This window comes from Oryctolagus cuniculus, chromosome X (assembly GCF_964237555.1).
Source record: "Oryctolagus cuniculus chromosome X, mOryCun1.1, whole genome shotgun sequence".
NCBI lineage: Eukaryota > Metazoa > Chordata > Mammalia > Lagomorpha > Leporidae > Oryctolagus > Oryctolagus cuniculus.
The window spans coordinates 83,450,891-83,472,920 of NC_091453.1; the positions used below are offsets into that span (position 1 = coordinate 83,450,891).

Sequence of the window (22,030 nt, forward strand, 5' to 3'; positions counted from 1 at the left end):
ACGTGGTCTTTGCTTTTGTGGAGTGTTCAGTCTGGCAGGGCAGAAGAGAAGTGACATCAAACATGCAAACCCTGCTACAATAAAAACTACTGACAGCCTGTAATGCAGACACCGGTTAGGCGACAGGTAGAAGCAGAAGGCTCTTGGCAGAGGGAAATATATGGGGAAAAGCTTAAATGGCCCAGAGGCTACAAAAACATCTTAAGGGCACTGAAAGTAGCTCCTTTTACCTGGCTAATATAGAGTGCCAGGGGAAACGGTGAGAAATTATACCGGAAAGGTGAGCAGAGGCCATATCGCACCAAGCCTAGGGGGGCCATCTGAAGGAGTTGGAATTAGTCCCTCCAACAATAAAACCCTAGGACTCTGCTCCCAGGGCAAAGCCACGCTGTGTGCCTAGGATCACAGGTCCAAAGCCTGCTGCTTTTCTCCAAGAAAAATGCTCTTAGGAACATTGGTTAGGGACTAGAGAGCTGTGCTTCTACTCCACTTCAGAAGAAAATAGGCTCTTGCCGGATGGTCTGGGAACCTGACCCACAAGAAGAACATTGCGTCCATGTGAAAATGCAATCTGAATTCTAAACACACTTCTTAAGAAACTTTTGGAACAAAATCCACTCAATGGTTGTTGGGGAATGCCTGGAAAGCAACATAGCACAGAACCTTGCTTTTCTCCATAGAAACAAATGATTGGGGGAAAAAATACACAAACACTATAACTCTAATCTTAAAATACACATAATATCCTCATTTTGATTAGTAGCATTATATTTAGGTACAACCATAGAACGGCATTATGCAGTGCCTATTATATATTTTAAATGACCACAAAACCCCAAATACATTCGGGATGGCTGGCTATTTTCACTCTAAATAAAGACAAGGCAGACATGGAGAAGAGGCTGGTCTCTTTAGAAGGCAGCACAGATACAAGTCCAATCTGTAACTTGCACGCAAGCTCCCTGTGTCCCTGCCCAATGAACTTGCAATGATCCAGCCATCAATTCAAGGAACATCTGAGTGCTAAGTGTCATCTAATCTTGCATGGTGACATCTCTATTTTTCCTTACTTTCTTTTCAACAGAGAGTTCAGGCCAATTTGCCCTTAGAAAAGCACCCTCTGACAGGGGAAGGCCCCACTGTCCTCTGCCCACCTACCTCCAGCAATAATGAGTTAGTAATCGCCCAGAACAACACCCTCCTCCCAATCCCCTCAGGTCATTTTCCAAAGTAGGCATTCTCAAAGTTGTGTATGCATATCACCTGAAGAGAAGTGAGGTAAAATTCATATCCCCAGATGAACCCTCTCCCACCCCAACACACACACACACACACACACACACACACTGTCTGGGCTGAATAGGTCTGGGATAGGGCCCAGGAATCAGCATTTTACATAGGCACTCACAGTGACTCTGACGCAATTAGGTCAAGAAGCATCTTTTGAAAAAACACCAGTGTGGATATTTTAGCTAATCGAGCCCAAGATCCTGAATTAAGCAGGGTTGCTATGGGTGCAGCATCAAACATAGCCAACTAGAAATCTCGGTGGTTCTGACATGGGCCACTGATGGAAGGGGGTACAGTAGATGGGAGAGGAAAGTAACTTCCTAGTCAACTTGCCCCCCAATTCTACTTCAGTTTCTTTATTCCCATATTCTGATTCTTACCAAGCAAATTGGCATCAGCCATTCCTGCAATCTCCTACCAGTACCAGAAAAGGCATTCCACCAGGGTGCATTTAGAAGAAAGGTATGCAAATGGGAGAAGAAACAATGGTATTGACTTGGCCCCACCCCAGCGGTTCTCAGCCTCCTTACCTCTGCTGCTAGTTGTTTCCATTTCGGGGACTCAGTGCTGCTGTGGCAGGGAAGAGAGGCCAAGGTGGGACAGCCTTCTATAATTCACACTAATGCTTTCTGCTAGGACATGAATAATCAAGAGTTGACTGGAAGGAAGAATAAACGAAAGGCAAATACTCTACTGACAGGTTAAATAGGATAAAGAAGGCCCCCTGTTGGTTGCGAGCTGTGAGGTGATAAATGAACACTCAGGATCCCTGCCTCTTTTCATTCTCACTGTTTGCCAGGAACACAGATTCAAAGACCAGAACGTCAGCACCGAGCTTCAGAGAAATAATCAGGTATCTGTGTTTTTCCACTGTTGCCCAAAATACCCAGAAGAGTCTTCAGCACCTAGTGTTAACCTTGAACGTTAACCAACTGCTGTGGACTCCATCCAGAAGTCTACAGCAGTAGGGACCTAGACCTAGTCTGACTGTTTGGACTGCAAGAAAATAGAGTCCCATTCAAACTGCCTCAAGAAAAGGGTTGCTGTAAGAATACAAGCATCTCACGAGAATCCTAGGGCAGGGGAAAGCTGGGCCTTGGGAGAATGCGAAGAGGTTCAGGGTTCATGCTGGCTGTGGGTGGGGCCATCGCCATTCCTCTCTGTTCACGCCCTCCTTCTGTCTCCTTATGACATCAACGTGGACATGGCTCACCATGACATGCCCCTCCCCCACCAGCTTTCAGCTCTTGTCCCTGTTTCAAGCTGCCTGATTTAACCTCTGAGCATCCCGCTTCTAATTCCCTCAGAGAGGAATACAACTGGCTCGGCTCATCTTGTGAAACTCATGTCTTGGGAACAAGAGGCCACTCTTAGTCCAGTGGATCCAAAGCAGGGAGGCAGGGTCATTGGCCCAATTCATAGCCGTGTCCCCTTGCAAAGCTGGCGTAGAGTGCTTTGCTTTAGAAGGGGTTGGGTTTATGAATCAGAAGGCAAGAAAAATAAATATGGTACAAGCCTGGTGCTTAGCAGGTAATTTGAAAGATAATGGCATGTCTACTCATGAGCTTCAAACACCCATAATCTTACCTTTGGAATTCAGATAAAAGATGGCACCAGACTCCAACCCAAAAAGCTTAGCCCCTCTCACCCCTAGTAAACGAAATTCTTTAAACTGGTCAAAGAAGCTAAAAGAACATGTTGAATTATAGAGGAAAAACACCATGCCGCCAGCACCCTGAGGTAAAAAGGGAGGGAGGGAGCTAAGACAAATGCTGAGCAACTGACACCACTGGCCTGTACCCTATCTCTCTGCAAGCCTTCAGTTTGCTCTACACCCTGTGATTATCTTATCTTCCTCTGAGTTTCTGCAGGTGCCAAGTGAGGTCGGGGAGTGATGTTAACTGGAACAAAGCAAACAGCATCACAAACCGACAGATGGCAAATGAGAGTTTATCATTCTGGGATTCTTTCATTCCCAGGAGTGATACATGCCACAGAGTAAAACATGCTATTTTGACAGCCACCTAATAGTGGCTGTCAGATACTTCTAGCACTTCTTGGCTAACCTTTCCCCTAGATAGCCTTCTTTTCTCCTATCTATTTCCCTGTTGCAATAATATGACATGCCACACCTGGTAGGGTGAATGGGAACTTTGTTAGTGACAAAGTGACTGGGACAGAGGAGAAAACAAAGAAATGCTGATAACCACTGAAAACCGATAGATCACAATGAGACACCCTGGTGATGGGCATCTTGTAAAATGAGCAACAGGTTAAGAGAAAGTAAAGGGTTGTGCTGTCTTGAAAACCAAGTTTCTCAATCTTGGAGTTAAGGCCTCCAGAGAGGAACAAAGAGATTCCACACAGGCTTTCACAAACCGGAGATGCAAAGCCCTAACAACATGTGGAAGAATCGGACAGGAAGTCTTATCTCTCAGTTATCCTTGAATAGCTCAGTATAAGAACTTTCCTGTAGCTCTTAACAATATTAACTGATTCCATCTTTTCGTTTAAGGTAAGTACGGTAGTCTCTGGAGAGAGGAAGGACAGTGGGTGCCTCTGTTGTCGTGACTCAGCAGTGGTTACCAACCTTTTTTTCCCATGGGCCACCTGTCATCCCATCATTAAAAGAGCCCTTCAACATTCTTTACATTTCTTTCACATATGGGATATTATGTAGCTGTTAAAAGGAATGAAATGGAGCTACATGCACTAGCACAGAAAACAGTCTGACTGTATTATTACTAAGTGAAAAAAGTTTCAGACTATAAGGATGCATTCAATTTTGTAAAATAAATGTACAAAGCAAAAAATTCTAAAAGAATAAACACTAGCTGTTAATAATGATTACTTCTTGCAGATGGGGTTATGTGGGATTTTCACTTTTGCCGATTTTGACTTGCTTGGAATTTTCTTATGCTTTTTGCCATCAGAAAACAAAATGTTTTAACTCCTTAAAGTTCACCAATAGGCAAGAAAACCTCAACTTTTAATTTTCACTTCCCAACTGAGCAGGTCATAGAGAAGCTGAAGGGTAGAAAACGACAAAGAAGGGTCCCTGGGCTTAGAAGAAAGTAGTTTACTCTGTTTACCATAGTCAGCGCTTAGCACGTACACCCCACTCATGGCAAAGAAGACAGTGTAGTTCAGAAGACAAATGCACTGGCTCTGGATTCTAGTGTCAAGTCTCTGCCTTCTTCTGTCTCTACGTGCCCTCCTGTTTACTGATAAAGTTTATGAAACACTTGGAACATGTCTAGCACATGGTGTGCTCAACAAATGATAGTCATTCTTTTATTGTGGGAGTAAAACTGTTGTCAATAAAAATAATTTTCAGGGGCCAGTGCCGTGGCTCACTTGGTTAATCCTCCGCCTGCAGAGCCGGCATCCCATATGGGCACTGGGTTCTAGTCCCGGTTGCCCCTCTTCCAGTCCAGCTCTCTGCTGTGGCCTGGGAAGGCAGTGGAGGATGGCCCAAGTGCTTGGGTGCCTGCATCTGCATCGGAGACCAGGAAGAAGTACCTGGCTCCTGGCTTCGGGTCAGCGTAGCTCCAGCCGTGACGGCCATTTGGGGGGTGAACCAACGGAAGGAAGACTTTTCTCTCTGTCTCTCTCTCTCACTGTCTAACTCTATCTGTCAAATAAATTAAAAAAAAAAAATTTCAGGGCTGGCATTGTGGCATAGCAAGTAAAAAGGTGCAGATTGTGACACTAGCATCCCATAAGGGCGCTGGTTTGAGTGCCATCTGCTCCACTTCTCATTCAGCTCCCTGCTAATGTACCTGGGAAAGCAGCAGAGGACGGCTTAAGTGTGTGGGCCCCTGTACCCATGTGGGAGACCCTGATGAAGCTCCTGGATTCTGGCTTTGGCCTGGCCCACCCCAGCTGTTGTGGCCATTTGGGGGTGAACCAGCGAATGGAAAATCTGTCTCTTTCTCTCTCATACTCTGCCTTTCAAATGAATAAAATAAATCTTAAAAAAAGGCACTTCAAATCAAAATAGGATAATATAGACTGGATTTACCTGCTCTATGAAATCTGCTCTATGAAAACACTTTAAAAAATTTTAAATTAAAAATAATTTTAATTTACTCTCAGTTATACTGTTTGTAATTTAAAATACTTTCAGTATAGACACTGGCTAGAAAGAGTTGATTGTATGCATCTCTCCCCAACTCCTTTCTTACTTGAGTGAGCTTGAAACTGATTGTGGAAACTGGCTAACGCTATAAATCTGGACTTTGAACACTTACCAGTATACTACTGTTAACATCTGAAGACATCTTTTTTTTTTTTTGGACAGGCAGAGTGGATAGTGAGAGAGAGAGAGAGAGAGAGAGAGAGAAAGGTCTTCCTTTGCCGTTGGTTCCCCCTCCAATGGCCGCCGCAGCCAGCGCGCCACAGCCGGCGCACAGCGCTGATCCAATGGCAGGAGCCAGGTGCTTATCCTGGTCTCCCATGGGGTGCAGGGCCCAAGCACTTGGGCCATCCTCCACTGCACTCCCTGGCCACAGCAGAGAGCTGGCCTGGAAGAGGGACAACCGGGACAGAATCCGGCGCCCCGACTGGGACTAGAACCTGGTGTGCCGGCACCGCAAGGCAGAGGATTAGTCTAGTGAGCCGCGGTACCGGCGACATCTTCTTTTTTTAAAAGATTTTATTTATTTATTTGAGAGGTAGAGTTACAGATAGTGAAAGCAAGAGACATTGAGAAAGGTCTTCCTTCTGTTGGTTCACTCCCCAAATGGCCACAACGGCTGGAGCTGTGCTGATCTGAAGCCGGGAACCAGGTGCTTCTTCCTGGTCTCCCACGCGGGTGCAGGGGCTCAAGCACTTGAGCCATTGAAGAATCTTAATTGAGATTCCACACTCCTGGAGTAATAAGTTAGCAAATGCAATCTCTAATCAAACCCCACAATCAAGAACTACAACTCAAAAAAACAACAATGCAAGCAACTCCATTTAAAAAATAGGTAAAGGGCTTGAAGAAACATCCCCACATAGAAGAAACATGGTTGGACACAAGCCCCTGAAAAGATGCTTAATAACATTAGTCACTGGGGAAATGCAAAACAAAACCACAATGAGCTACCACTTCATGCCGGTTAGAACTACTATAATTTTCAAAACAAAACAGCAACTGCTGATAAGGATGTACAGAAATTAGAACCCTCATATGTTACTGGTGAGAACGTAACATGGCTTGGTTACTGTGGAATCCAGTTTGGTGGTTCCTCAAAAAGCTAACATAGAATGACCCTATGACCAGCAATTCCACTCCAGGTTTGTCCCAAAAACAATGTAAAGCAGGGACTGAGAGACGTCCATGTAGGCCAATGTTCACTGCAACATTATTCAGAATGGCCAAACAGTGGGAAAAAACCCAAGTGTCCACTGACAGATACATGGGTAAACACAACGTGGTATATATTTATGGTGGAATATTATTCAGCCTGAACAACGACTCAAGTTCTGACTGCCTGCTACCACTTTGAAAACACTGTGCTATATGAAACAAGCCAGACATTAAAAAGATAAATACTATATGATTCGACTTGTAAGAGGTTCCTGGAATAGGCATGTCCATAGAGACAGAAAGTAGAACAGTGGTTACAGGGGCTGGGGCAAGAGCAATGGGAAGTTACTGCGTGGAGATCCTGTTTGGTGTGATGAAAAGGTGTCTAAAATAGATAGTGGTGAAGGTTGCACAACATTGTGAATGTAATTAATATCACTGAATTGTATATGTACATGTGCTTAAAATGGTAAAATTTATGTTATACATACATATTTTACCACAATGTTTAAAATAATGTAGTACTATATACCAAAACTCACTTATCTGTACATTTTAAGTGGATGAATTATATTGTATATGAATTATAGTTCAATAAATCTGCTTTTTAAAAGCCCACAATCAAGCCATGCAGGAATTTTAGGCACTAATAGAAATACTCTGTCTTGCTGATGTTTATACAGTTACATGCATTTATCAAAACTTGTAGAACTATACCCTAAAATGGATGGCATTTACTGCATGTAAAACACACTTTTGATGGAAAAAAGGTCACACTGAAATGCTTCAGCTGTGAAACACTTCTTGATGGTATGTTCATTAGAACAATGGATACTAGAAAAGATATTTCACTGGGGAAACTGCTTGGTGTTGAAGATAAATGAATCACTGTGGATGTAAGATTCGGTTAGCCCAATGTCCTTCACCCCAGAAGTCCCAACAAATCTTCCTGACAGACACTTCATGGAAGATTCAGGTGTGCTGGCTAAGCAGAAGGCGAAGTGGGATCCTGTTGTTGGAATAATGGCCCATCTACCTACGGGGAACCTTCAACACAAGATGCCGGTTGCAAAGGAAAAGAGCTGGGATGCCTTTGAGCGTGCAGATAGGGACGTATGACTCGTTTGTGCCTGGTTATTAATGATTGCTTATGTGGCAGAATCTGGTCTGCCAAATTCTTCCTGATAATACGCTGGTCGTGGGGAAGAAACCTATAGACCTGCCCAACCTACCTTTAACTGTCGGAGATGAATGATATCTACCATAATAGAAACTGCAGGCAACAAAACTGTCTTATGTCAATGTGCAATAAACATTTCTGAACCTTCTGTGCAAACAGTTGTTTGCTCACTAAATTCACTTCAAGCAAAATCATAATGGAAAGAGTTGGCTGTATGGGCTGGTGGGGGTGACAAGAGTAGGAGCTGGGTTTGTTACTTCTTCACAGTTAGTGCTATTAAACAGATTTGTTTCCCACATAATCTATTGCTTGCCCAAGTGTTCTATCCGGAAGGGCAGAGTCAAACCTCACAATATGGAGAGGAAAGAAAAGCTGACATTTAGCACGGGCAGCTCCTTAACTCAAACTGAAAGTTAAGACCTAGGCCAGTGCCACAGCTCACTTGGCTAATCCTCCGCCTGCGGCACTGGCACACCAGGTTCTAGTCCCGGTCGGGGTGCCGGATTCTGTCCCGGTTGCTCCTCTTCCAGTCCAGCTCTCTGCTGTGGCCTGGGAGGGCAGTGGAGGATAGCCCAGGTGCTTGGGCCCTGCACCCCATGGGAGACCAGGAGGAAGCACCTGGCTCCTGGCTCCTGACTTCGGATCGGTGCAGTGCGCTGGCCACAACATGCCGGCCGTAACAGCCACTTAGGGGGTGAACCAACGGAAAAAGGAAGACCTTTCTCTCTGTCTCTGTCTCTCTCACTGTCTAACTCTGCCTGTCAAAAAAAAAAAAAAAAGAAAGAAAGTTAAGACCTGGCTACCAGTTTTCCCCGTGTCCTCTGGCACCAGAGCCTACGTGGTTAGTTGCTGCTAAGTCTCACGACTTGATCCCTGGCGGCAAGTAACCCCAGAGAGCGAATGAGCATACAGACAAGGTCCATGAAAGCAAAGACCAGCAAAAGGGACTACAAAAAGAATTCATTCGGTCCTTGTCTGTTAAATCACATTAGCCTGTATTTTGTCATCATGAAAAAGTGACTCTAGACACAACTCCATAAAATACTATCAGAGCAGAACTGCCGGGAACTCACGTACTAACTGAACAAGAGCTGCTGCTACAGAGCTGAGGTCGCAGTCTCAGAGGACCAAGATCAAGAGAGAGATCATGACACCGGCTCCATCTCCCTGATTATTGTATAAAGGAACATTCGCAATCATTCCAGTAAAAGGAGACTGTGGTCTGCAAAACAGGCAATTGCTCAAAGCAAACCTAATACATACAAACCAAGATTTAATGACCAAGAAATCCGAAGGCTACAATTCACAGTGCCACAGGAGCAGGCTCTCTGTGCAATTCATTTTGTAAGCTTCCCCTCTTCACTTACGCTAAGAAACAACATATAGATTGGTATCACAAGCAATTTTTCAAGAGGATACTTCCCATTCTTACAAAAGAAGTAGCAGGGTGGGTGCTTGGTGCGGGAGTTAAGATACCACCTGGGACTCCTGCACCCCACACTGCAGCACCCGGCCTGGAGGCCCAGCTCCACCCCCAATTCCAGCTTTCTGGTAAGGTGCACCCTGGGAGATAGCAGATGATGGCTCAAGTACTTGGGTCCCTGCCACCCATGTAGGAGACTTGGATTGGGTTCTAGGCTCCTTGTTTGTCCTGGCCCAGACCTGCTATTGTACGCATTTGGGGAGTGAACGAGCAGATGGGAGATTTCTGTGTGCCTGTCTGCCTTTATACCTTTCAAAAAATAAATTTAAAAAGTAGTAACAGAAATGAGTGTCTTTAAAAGAGATAACGCCTTAGAGTTGGCTGTTTAAGGAAAATCCCCTTCACATTTTAATAACTGCTGTGGTTTAGATACCATTTGAATATGCTGAAATGTAATCCCTATTTGGGAGGTGTTAAGAGGGCAGAAACAATCTGATGGTGGTGGTTAGGGGTGGGGCACTTGAGAGGTGATTAGGATTAGATAAGGCCATCAGGGTGCAGCTCCAATGATTAAATTCTGGTGGCTTTATAAGAAAAGGGAGAGAGCAGACTCTCTGTCCCTTTTGAATAAATAAAAATGATCAAATATACATTAAAAAAAGAGAGATCAACTGGAATGTTTCCTTAAAGCCAGGCCAACAGAGCATCCATCCCAAAATATGAAACACAAGACTCCCCACCCCCACTGCAGAAAATAGAAGACATTTTCCCAAGAATTTCCCCTGGACAAGGCCAGCGATAGGCGCTGCCATGCACCTCCTATTTCTTTCCCACCCTCTACCCCCGCCTTCACACACGTGGCAATTACCTTAGATTTCCTTGCAATAAAGACAGCTCTTAGAGTTTCCCTACAGCACCTGAAAACCCTCCCTCTGTCAGAAAGCTGTCATTAAATCCCTCAGACACACTGTCTCTTGCTCTGAGGATGAGTCTATAGCTTCAGGAAGAAAAAGGATGCTGAATCCATGATCTTAACATTGTGGTTATCACAAACATAAATCAACTGCCATAAAAATAACAACAACAAAAACTCCCTTTATTGAGTCTCTATTATGTCTCAGGGACCAGCTTTACACACAGTCTAATCCTTACAATAACCACACAAGGCAAGCATTATTATTCCCGTTTTACAGAAGTAAAGAGATTTATCTGAGCTCAAACAGCTAACAAGTAGAAGCAGCAAAATGTTAATAATCAACTAGTGTCTGTTTCTAGTATCTAGAAGAATCTAGTCCACACTCCTAACCCTTAAAAAATTCTTATCACCTCCAAAATCAGGAGAGAAACCATTCATAGATCACTGATTTAGTGCAAAGAACTTAAGTGTACAGCTCAAGGCACTAGTTGGGGAAATTTCCTCTTTTCCCCCACCCTCCATGGCAACACAAACTAAGAACTTTTCTCTTGCTTTTAATCTGGCAGCAGCGAGGAAAGTAGCTCACCACGCCAAGGGAGGGAGGTGCTAGTCACAACTACCGCAGGAGGTGAGGTGAGGCGGATACAAGGCTTTCTCAGCAGTGACCCCCGTCAAGTGTGAGTAAAGTGGAGTAGGTAGGATTGAACTAGAACGTGTCTGCCTCAGAGGAAGGTTGTTCCTGTGCCAGGCTGTTGCCCAGAGCTGCACTGGGCCTGGAGGTTGGGGAGAAAGAGCAGTGGCTGGGTGAGCCAGGCATATCGCAGCATGGGAGGAAAGGCAGTATCCCCTGGAGAGTGCATTTCTTTCTCCGAGAAATGAGGCCAGGGCAGGCAGTTGGTGCAGCAATAAAGCCATCCCATATTAGAGTGCATGGCTTCAAGTCTGTCACCCATGTGAGAGAACCAGATGGAGGTGCTGGCTCCTGGCTTCATCCTGGCCAGTAATGGGCATTTGGGGAATGAACCACTGGATGGCAGATTCATTCTCTCCCTCTCTCTCTCTCTCTCTGTGTGTGTGTGTGTGACTGCCTTTCAAATAAACAAATACAATGTTTTTAAAGATTTATTTATTAAAAGTCAGAGTTACCAAGAGAAAGGGAAAGACAGACAGAGAGGTCCTCTATCTACTGGTTCCCTCCCAAGTGGCCTCAATGGCTAAGGAAGCATCATCTGGGTCTCCCACATGGGAAACAGCAGGGGTACAAGTACTCAGGACATCTGCTGCTGCTTTTCCCAGGCGCATTATTAGGGAGCTGGGTGGGAAATGGAGCAGCTGGACATGAATCAGCACCTATATGGGATGCTGGCACTACCTCACAATGCCAGCTCCATGAAATAAACGTTTAAAAATTAATCCAGGGGCTGGCGCTATGGTGTAGCAGGTAAAGCCGCTGCCTGCAGTGCCCGCATCCCATATGGGCGCCGGTTCGAGTCCCAGCCACTCCACTTCCGATCCAGCTCTCTGCTATGACCTGGGAAAGCAGTAGAAGAAGGCCCAAGTCCTCAGGCCCCTGTATCCACATGGGAGACCTGAAAGAAGCTCCAAGCTCCTGGCTCCTGGCTTTGGATCGGTGCAGCTCTGGCCATTGCGGCCAACTGGGGAGTGAACCAGCAGATGGAAGACCTCTCTCTGCCTCTCCTTCTCGCGCTGTGTAACTCTGACTTTCAAATAAATAAATAAATCTTTAAAAAAAGAAGGCTTTATATTGTATGCATGGTGACTAAATCATTCATACATTTTGTATTACTAAGAAATTAAAATAATAACTAGCAATATGTTGATATAAGGAATATAAAAAGTGTAAAATGGGACATCAAAAATTCAAAACATGGGATAGAATAGAGTGTGCAGGTAGTTTTTATTAGTATTTTTTTCTTTCTGTTGTTACTTTTCCTATTTTTTTATCAATGGTAGTATGCTGTTATTTAAAATAACATAACTAAAAGATGTTTTTGTAAGCCTCATAGTAATTGCAAAGAAAAAAATATGTAATCAACTCACCAAAAGTTACAAGGAATCATAACACAATACTAGAAAAAAATCACTACCTAACCACAAAGGAAAAATGTAAGAAAGAGAAAGAGAGGGGCTGGCACTGTGGTATAGCTTGTAAAGCCGCCCCCTGCGGTGCCAGCATTCTATATGGGCGCTGGTTTGAGTCCCCGCTGCTGGACTTCCAATCCAGCTCTCTGCTATGGCCTGGGAAAGCAGTAGAAGATGGTCCAAGTCCGTGGGCCCCTGCACCCACATGGGAGTCCAGGATGAAGCTCCTGGCTTCTGGCTTCAGATCTGCACAGCTCCGGCCACTGCAGCCAAGTGGGGAGTGAACCAGAGGATGGAAGACCTCTCTTTCTCTCTCTTTCTGCCTCTCTCTCTCTTTCTGCCTCTCTTTCTCTCTGTATAACTCTGACTTTCAAATAAATAAATAATCTTTAAAAAAAATTAATCCAGAGCACATCTTTAGGACAATGTCAGTTAATTGTTAAGCTCATGTGTTAAAGTCAGTGCACAGTTATAGAAATGTAGGCTGTGTTGTAATAAGGGACAGGTGAGGGCAGTAAGGCATGTGTGGAAGAAAGAAATATAAACGTTCAACTTAACTGAAAGTTAAGCCAGCCCTGTCAAGGTGCACAGGTGGCCTGTCCATGGCTCAGCAGAGGTACTAAGCCTGCCTCCAACACCAACCCCTTGGCACTCCACGCCGGTAGCTATCTGAGCCACAGGAAGGCACACAATAACAGGCAGTAAATGTGAAAAGAAATCACTCATTTTCTGATGTGGGTGGTTTTCATGGAGCTTGTGAATCCCTACTGCTCAGCCCTCTCCGATAGAGGAAGTCAATAGCTCGAATCCTCTGTGAGCAGTGACCCTGCAACACGCTTCTCACCTGTCACTCTCCTTTCCCTGTGACCAACCATCTCAAGTCCAAATGTCTCCTCTTGCTGTTCCAGCATGTTGTGCTCAGTCCCCACCGCAGCCATCCGGCGCCATCTCCCTCTTCTAACGCAGACCTCTTGCTAGAGTCAATTTCCATTCTGACCCAAACTCACAGCTTCTCTCTCTCTCAGGTTCTACCACAGTCTGGACTGCCTCTCCAAAATTCCACGCAGCCACAACTTCAATGTTATTAGAAACACTCAGCTTCTCGTGGCCATAAAAAAAAGGAAGTGTAACTTTTAAATATCTGTACAATCCTGCGCTGCCCAATATGGTCACCAATAGCTACACAATAGCTGTTTAAATGTAAAGCATTTAAAATTAAGTAACATGAAACAGGTTCTCAGTTGCAGTAGCCACATAGTAAGTTTACAGCATCATACAGATCAGATAGAATCAAGGGTACAACAGGCACCTGGGGCTGGTGACTACAGTATCAGACAGGGCAGGGAGGAAACATTTCCATCATCACAGAAACTTCTACAGGACATTAGCACGCTATTTATGGAAAATAGTAGTAGCCTAAAATATGCTACAATTGTTTTTTCAATCATCACTTAAAAAACTTGAGGATCCCGATTTCACACTAAGAGATACAGCCCATCTTAAGAAACCAATGTCTCTTACCAGTGATCCCAATCAGTTCTGTCAACATCACAGGTGATTGCAACATTACTTGGTAAAAAGGTCACATGCAGCAGATCTCAGGAAGCTTTCGACACAGCACTAACAGACTCATCAGTCCACTGTGTACTAAGCTTTCTTCCAGGCTGCAGTTCATTCCCAGCGCCTGCCCTAGGCATAAAGTGGGTACAAAGGAAACCGCAAAAGCGGGTAGAAAGAGATAAATTCCAGAAGAGACCGGCGCCATGGCTCAAAAGGCTAATCCTCTGCCTGCGGCGCCGGCACACCAGGTTCTAGTCCCGGTCAGGGCGCCGGATTCTGTCCCAGTTGCCCCTCTTCCAGGCCAGCTCTCTGCTGTAGCCCGGGAGTGCAGTGGAGGATGGCCCAAGTGCCTGGGCCCTGCCACCCACATGGGAGACCAGGAGAAGCACCTGGCTCCTGGCTTCAGATCAGCGCGGTGCACCAGCCGCCACTGGAGGGTAAAACAACGGTAAAGGAAGACCTTTCTCTCTGTCTCTCTCTCTCATTGTCCACTCTGCCTGTCAAAAAAAAAAAAAAAAAGAAAAGAAAAGAAATTCCAGAAGAGAGGTCCATGGTGCAATGGGGATTCAAAGACAAGGAAATCATATCGAGTAGGAAGAAGCAGGGAGCAGTGCACGGATGGGGGAATGAATTTAATGTGGTCTGGGCCCTAAACGATGACCAGAATTTGGCAGAAGGAGCTAGGAAGATAAAAGGGGAAAACTGCAGGAGCAAAGGGGAGGCATATCAGGGCCCAGAGTGCATTTTATGGAAAAGTGAATCAAAGAAGAACCATGATAATTCAGAAACAATCATTTAAAGCGTCTTTTTCCCCCCAACCACCCTAACAATCTAAAAATTGCACATTAACTGAGATGCCATTTTAAAGAGATTTGGCTTTACTGAGAATATCTGATGTTGGCAAGGACAAGGTGGAACATACTCTCTCTGTTCCATCTGTTGGCATAAATGTAAATGGGCAGTACCTGCTGGAAAACAATATTAAGTTCCTTAAAAACATTTGCACACTCTGACCCAAAAATTCTACTGAAAACGACTTATGAAATAATCCAAAGTGCAAAGACTTACACATCAATGAGTTTTCTGTAATGTTATTTATAACCTCACGGAACAATAGATATGGTTAAGTAAATTATGATATAGTTAAAAGATGGAGTACTATATAGCCATTAAGAGTTATTCTTCTGAGAAGGTTTAAACGATGCTGAAAACATTTATGAGAATATTAAGTGAAAAAAAGAAACAGGGTACAAAATTGTTAATAATTAGTCATAACCCTGTGAAACAGTATGTATAACAAGAGGAAAATAAGCAACATTGTTAACATTTTGGTTGCAAGATTTGGGGTGATTTTTATTCTCTATCCTAGAGGTTAGCAATGAATCAAATTGGCCCACGAACCAAATTGGGCCCACTGACTGATCTGTCCATAGTATCTTACTGGAACACAGTTACACACATTCATTTACATATTATATCTGTGGCTGCAGAAGTGAACAGTTGTGACAGAGAACAGATGCACCACAAAGCCTCAAACATTTACTATCTGACCCTATACAGAAAAAGTTTGCTGACTCCTGTAGTTTCCAAATTTTCCATAATGAGTATGTGTTACTTTTGCCATCTTCTTCTAAAAGATCTACTTCCCCATTGTGAAGAGTGCAACACGCTACCAATGTTAGATTTTATTTGATAAGTAACTGGGGGCACTAGAAACTTCTGAAGAGGGTGGAACATGATCTGACATGATGCCAGCTAGTAAAACAGAAAACAGCAGGTCAATTAAGATGATAGAATTTAAACTGTAGGCCACGCAGTCTGTGATTCATCAACAGCTGTCATTTTGACCACTCCTCATTTATAGAAGATAAACCTATGATTTGGCCTATTATTGTTTTTAAATTTCCACCTCTGAATGAACCCGATGACATGGCCTCCTCCCTATAGTAATGACCAATGGAATATTCCCTGCTGAGAAGGGGGAGCCATCCATAAACTGTGAGTTTCCCGTGGAAATACGGGGTGAGAGTTTACGGTGGTATTCCTCTCTTCTCGAAGTCAGTCCTCTTTGCCAAGCTTCCTCCCCCTCCTGCCCCACCCATCTCTTGCTTTTCTTTCCTATTCAAGACAGACATGACGAGAACAGGGAGGTGGTTGGGGTAAAGGGAAGAGGAAAGTAGGAAAAGACAAAAGGAGGGACTAGTAGCTGTTAGCAGGTTCTGTCTCAAAAGCCCTCCAGGAGCCCTTAGGTCTCTCCACCCTTGGCACCTGGTAAAGACCCTGAGGCCTATTGCCAGTGAATAGGGGCCATCTGTTCAGCTTTATCTTTAGAAAAAAAAAACAGAAAGAGCTAACTAAGATAAAGCCTCTTTAGAGAAAGTCTGTGGGGGCTTCCTCCAAGCTTCCAATGCCTTCACCACCTGCTTCGGGCCAACTTCCCCAGATAGACTGCAAAGGACCAGTTCAGACATAGAACTGTTGACTCAGGCTCTCAAGCACAAACACACTCAAAGGATGGAAATGGTCTGAAGAGTAGTTTCCTTTCAGATCAACATGCTACCATGCACAAAGAAGGTTAATCATCTACAGAATGAGAAACCCCAAACTACCATAATTTCAGGTCTGGATGGCATAAAAGCACAGTGAATAGCTCTCTGGGTTATTTAAAAAAAAAAGTGACTTTCTTTTTTTTGCATTTCAGCTAATTAAGGCTGCGAATTTCATTTGGAGTGCCTTATAAAACAGAGCAATTTGCATGTAACTGCCAGTTTTTTTCCTTTAATTTTATTTACACTGTATTTTATTGGTTCAAGAAAGAAAAGATACAGAATGCACGGAGCTGCCCAATTATTTAACAGATCATACTAAGCATTTTGTATTTTAACATAGACCCAGGCCAATAACTGTTCTCAGGGGTTTAGGAACCATTCAGCTGCACTGCTCTCCTTCTAAATCAAATATAAGTAATTTGTTGTCATAGCAATGCTTCTTCCTACTCCAAAATAATTCAATACATGCTTTGTTTCAGCAGGCAACTATCAGTCTCCCCAAAATTGGTCTTTATCTTCCCTCTTCTTGACAAATGTCTTATTAAATTTAGCTGCCTGCCTTTTACAGTCATCAGGAGACTGTATTTCTGTGGCACTTTCTAGCACCTGTATAGGCAAGGGGCTTTATGGCAACTTTCAGGAATTGCCTGAAGCATATCACAACTAAGTCACCGGGTGACAGCCCATCTTGGTAGTCCTGATGACAACAATCCTTGGCATTATCACCCAGATTTACAGTTTACAGAGTGCTGTCACCCACTTTACAGTATTTGAGGCGGTACTAGATGATGCTTATATATTTCTGCAATTCTCTCCATCACGATGTTTGTTTATCTGTGCACATCAGCGGGATGCGACATTCATTCCGCCCTTTCTTCCCTAAGGTTGAGCTCTGCTTTTCTGCCCTTTTGATGGGGTATATGTTACATCAACAAGGGCAATTAAATAAGCTTTTAGAATTGCAAAGAGAAGCAACAACACAGGCACAGGATACCATTTTGTCAGTTCCTTGTAAAATGGCACACTGACAGACATTCACCAACTGTTTGGACAAAGGAGACCATACTCCAAAGTCAGTGCCAAAATTAGTATCATCTTGTAGTTCTAGGGCATGTTACAGATTACAACGCAGTTCCACAAAACCCATCTAATTTGAACTACGACTCCTGTATATACACCTGTCTTCCCAACGTATATAAACACAGATCACGGTGTATGTACCCGCAATTTCTTTCTCTGCCTTATAGTTTATCCATTTTTAAATTAGGATGACTAATCAGTGTTTGCAATTCCTTCAAGCCCTGACCTTCAGCACATGGCCTTAGACCATAATATCTAGAGCCCCCTCCCCCATCAAAATAGGCCTTTTTTATGCCACAAATTTGTGAGAAATGAAGATCTGAAAGAGAAGATCAGAAAATTGGGAAGGAGAGATTACTGGACATTACCCAATGTCTTTAATAAAAAAGACTTCCAGGAATTCTCAGTTTTTCTTTATACATTCCAATATTTTGAATTTTTATGATCATTTGTTATTTCCATAAATCAAAAGTTAAATAAAGGTTTATTTCCTAAAAATGAAGACAAAGAAAGAGTATCATTGCATTTAAAGGAAAGGATGAGTGGTAGGCATTTGGGCTAACGGTTAAGACTCCAGTTTACACCCATGCCCCTTATTGGAGTACCTGGGTTCCAGTCCTGGCTCTGCTCCTGCCTCCAGCTTCTTGCTGACACAGACTTGGGGAAGCAGCAGTGATGGCTCAAGCAGCTGTATTCCTGCCATCCATGTGAGAGACCTGAATTGAGTTCATGGCTCCCAGCTTCAGCCGCTCGCCCATCCTTGGCCATGATGGGCATTTGGATAGCAGCTCTCTCTTTTTCTGTTCTCTCTCTCTACCTCTCAAAATAAATTTAATGTAAAAAAATAAAGGAAAGAATGCCTGAAACAGGGGATGCTAACTGGCTCACCTGCTCCCCACTCATTGAAACTCTCTGGGAGGGAAGGAAGGCCTAGTGAAGAGGACCAGTTCGGTGGTTATTTGGGAAATGCAATCAGAATCGGGAGCTGCCCTAACAGAGCCTGAAAATAAGATTTCACAGCACCACGTAGGCTCAAGAGCTGGAGCTGAAAAGTTCCATTCCCACTCGAATGTGACCAAATGTAATTTGTCTCTCTGTATGACTTCCAGCTTCACATAGTCGGATTCCATTCGAAAATCTAATAAAAGGGGCCGCACTTGCCATCATTTCTGTTGCTTGGTCCTTGTGTGCATTTGTCTCGTACAGACTTCACTTGTTTTCGGCAGAGTGAGCAGAAGAGCTGATAAAAATTATTTAGTACCCCTATACAACTATTATCTCAATTTCTCTACACCTCACTCCTGTCAGGTGTAGGGGGAGCATGTATCAGCCACATAATTACAGCCATCAAACTTAAAAAGCAGAGAGGTAATAGGATTGGAGCCAGGCCACACAGAAAATGCTAGGCAATAAGACGAATGCCTAAGGGTCTGAAACCTGTCCAGCCAACCAGAGGTAATGTCTGTAAGGTCCAAGAGAAATAAAGCTCTCCTCCTCAACTCAGCACCCAACCCAAAAGGAACACAGCTCTCAAAACTGTTTTAATGAATACAAAAGCCCCAGGCACTTGGGGATATGAGAGAGCTAATTTTGTTTGGCAATGGCAAATTTAAGAATTTGCTGTGATTCTTTAACTGAGAAGGTGTCATTTTGATTTTAAATGTGTTTCTTCCCTAGAGCTCAAAATCCAATTTACCCAGGCCACCTAGAGGGATGCTTTTGCTATCACCAAGTCACCCTTATTGATCTAGAGGCTGTGTTGCCGTGGGACCCCCTATATTTGAACAGTTGATCAATGGATGTAACAAACAATTGCAGAAAATAACTTACTATGCCTAATAAAATTGCCTCCAAATTTATAAAGTAAAAAATTGGAAGTACTAAAAGAAAAACAAAAGATAAATCCACCTTTGTGATAGCAAATGTTAACAACTCTCCCAGTAATTGGTAGATTAGGCAGACCAAAAACTCGGGTAATGCTATTGAAGAAGAACAAAATTAACAAGGTTGATCTAGTGAACACCAGCCCCATGCCAGTCCAAAACAAGTCTCAACAGATTTTCAAGAGAGATGGGCATTTATCGCAGCAGTGGAGATACCACTTGGGATCTCCATATCAGAGTGCCTGGATCCAAGTCTCTGCTCTGCTCCCAATTTCAGCTTCCTGCTAATGTGCACCCAGGCAGCAGGGGATGGCTCAAGTAGTTGGGCTCCTGCCATTCATGTGGGAGGCTCAGACTGAGTTCCCAGCTCCCAGCTTTGGTCTGGCACAGCACAGTCATTGTGGGCATTTGGGTGGTGAATCAGCAGATGAAAGATCTCTGTTTCTGTGTGTGTGTGTCTGTGTACGTGCGTGTCTCTGCCTTTCAAATAAACAAAGACATAATTTGAAAAATAAATTTCAAAAAATATAATATAGATCGCATTGGATAACTAAAAAAATGTTTAGAAAAATGTTTTTGACCCCTTTAAACAACCCATGGCTTAAGAAATCACAATGGAGGAGCCAGTAATGTGGCATAGTAGTCTAAGCCTCTGCTTGTGATAAAGGTCCCAGCTGCCCCTCTTCTGATCCAGCTCTCTGCTATGGCCTGGGAAAGCAGTAGAAGATGGCCCAAGTCCTTGGGCCCCTGCACCTGCATAGGAGACCCGGAAGAAGCTCCTGGCTCCTGGCTTTGGATAAGCCCAGCCCCAGCCATTGCGGCCATTTGGAGAGTGAATCAGTGGATGGAAGATCTGTCTCTCCTTCTCTCTGTCTGTAACTCTGCCTCTAAAATAAGTAAATAAAAACTTTAAAAAAAGAAATCACAATGGAAATTACAAAACACTTGAAACTGAGCAATAAAAATATTACAACATCAAGATTTGTGGAATGTAGCTAAAGCAACAGATAATTTATTAGCCGTTATTGCTTATAGTCAAGCAAGAAAGTCTGAAGATAAATTAGCTGAACATTCAACTTAAGTTAGAAAAAGAACAAAAGGCAAAAACCCAAACAAAATGTGAAGGGAAAAAAAATTTAAAAGAAGCAGAAGGGGCCGGCGCTGTGGTATAACAGGTAAAGCCACCGCCTGCAGTGCCAGTATCCCATATGGGCACCAGTTCAAGACCCGGCTGCTCCACTTCCAATCCAGCTCTCTGCTATGGCCTGGGAAAGCAGTAGAAGATGGCCCAAGTCCTTGGGCCTCTGCACCCATGTGGGAGACCCAGAAGAAGCTCCTGGCTCCTGGCTTTGGATCGGCGTAGCTCTGGCCACTACGGCCAACTGGGGAGTGAACCAGCAGATGGAAGACTTCTCTCTCTCTGCCTCTCTTCCTCTGTCTGTGTAACTCTGATGTTTACATAAATAAATAAATGTTTAAAAAAAAGGCAGAAAGGGCTGACGCTGTGGCGTGGGGGGTTAAAGTCCTGGCCTGCAACACCAGCATCTCATAAGGGTGCCAGTTTGAATCCCTGCTGCTCCACTTCCAATCCAGCTCCTTGCTAATGCACCTGGGACGGCGTTGGAGGATGGCCCAGGTCCTTGGGCCCCTGCACCCATGTGGTAAACCCGAAAGAAGCTCCTGGCTCCTGGCTTTGGATTGGCTCAGCTCTGTCCAATGCAGCCATTTGGGGAGTGAATCAGTGGATAGAAGACATCTCTCTCTGTGTCTCTGCCTCTCTCTGTAACCCTTTCAAAGAAATAAAATAAATCTTCAAAAAAAAAGCAGCACAAATTAACAAAACAGGAAACATATCAGAAAGGATCGACAAAGTCCAAAATGTTTCCTGTAAAAGATAATAAATATTCTAAATTATTGGTGAGTTTTTTAAATAAGTAATAGTAGGAATGAAAAGGAAGACATCTTTTTAATATATGTTGTTTCTATTACGAGGCTTAACTTTAAACCAGTAAATTTGAAAATTTAAACAAAACAGTCACATTCCCAGGTAAAATATCAATACTGACTAAAAGAAAAAATACGTAAGAATTCTATATCCAATAAAGAAATAAATTCTGTTGACCCAAATCTTCTCACAAAGATGACTCCAAAGCCCAAAGATAATTTTACAGGCAAGTTCTAACAAACATTCAAGAAACAAATATCTGATCTCATGCATTGCCAGCATTTAGAGAAAGAATTCCTGTCCCATCCATTTTATAAAGCTGACTTAATAGCCAAACTCCACAGGAATGTATGAAAAAGGAAAACTAGTGCCAGATTCACTCTCAAACATACCCATAAAAATATCAAATCAAATATTCGAAACCTAATCCAGGAACAATAAGGAAGATAACCCATCATGATCAAAGTGACGTGGTTCCAGGAATGTGAAATCTGTTTATTATTGGAAAATCAATCACTGTAATTCACCACATGGAAAGACTAAAGAACAAAAGCAGTATGATCTCCTCAACAGATAAAGAAAAAGCTTTTGATAAAAGGCAACATCCATTGATTAAAAAAAAATTTTAGCAAACCCAGAGTAGAAAGCAACTGCTACAACCTAATAATGAATACCTAGAAAAATCTACAACAGACATGAAATTAATGATGAAACAGTGAAAGCATATCCTTTAGAGTAGGGAATAGCATAAGGGTACCTGTGTACTATGGCTATTTCTGTGTGTGTGTGTGTGTATTTATATATG

At 43.4% G+C, this 22,030-nt stretch overlaps 1 protein-coding gene across 9 annotated transcripts in view; it reads right to left on the minus strand.

Annotated features, from left to right (window-relative positions):
• Positions 1-22,030, minus strand: part of TMEM164 (transmembrane protein 164) — a 168,428-nt gene that overhangs the window by 120,108 nt on the left and 26,290 nt on the right. The window contains exon 1 of one of the 9 annotated variants that reach the window (XM_070066412.1): positions 1,821-5,582. The exons of the other annotated variants lie outside the window; for them this stretch is intronic. The gene's annotated coding sequence lies outside the window, so the exon portion shown is untranslated. Of the gene's footprint in view, positions 1-1,820; positions 5,583-22,030 lie in introns of those variants that run through there. 9 annotated transcript variants of the gene reach the window in all.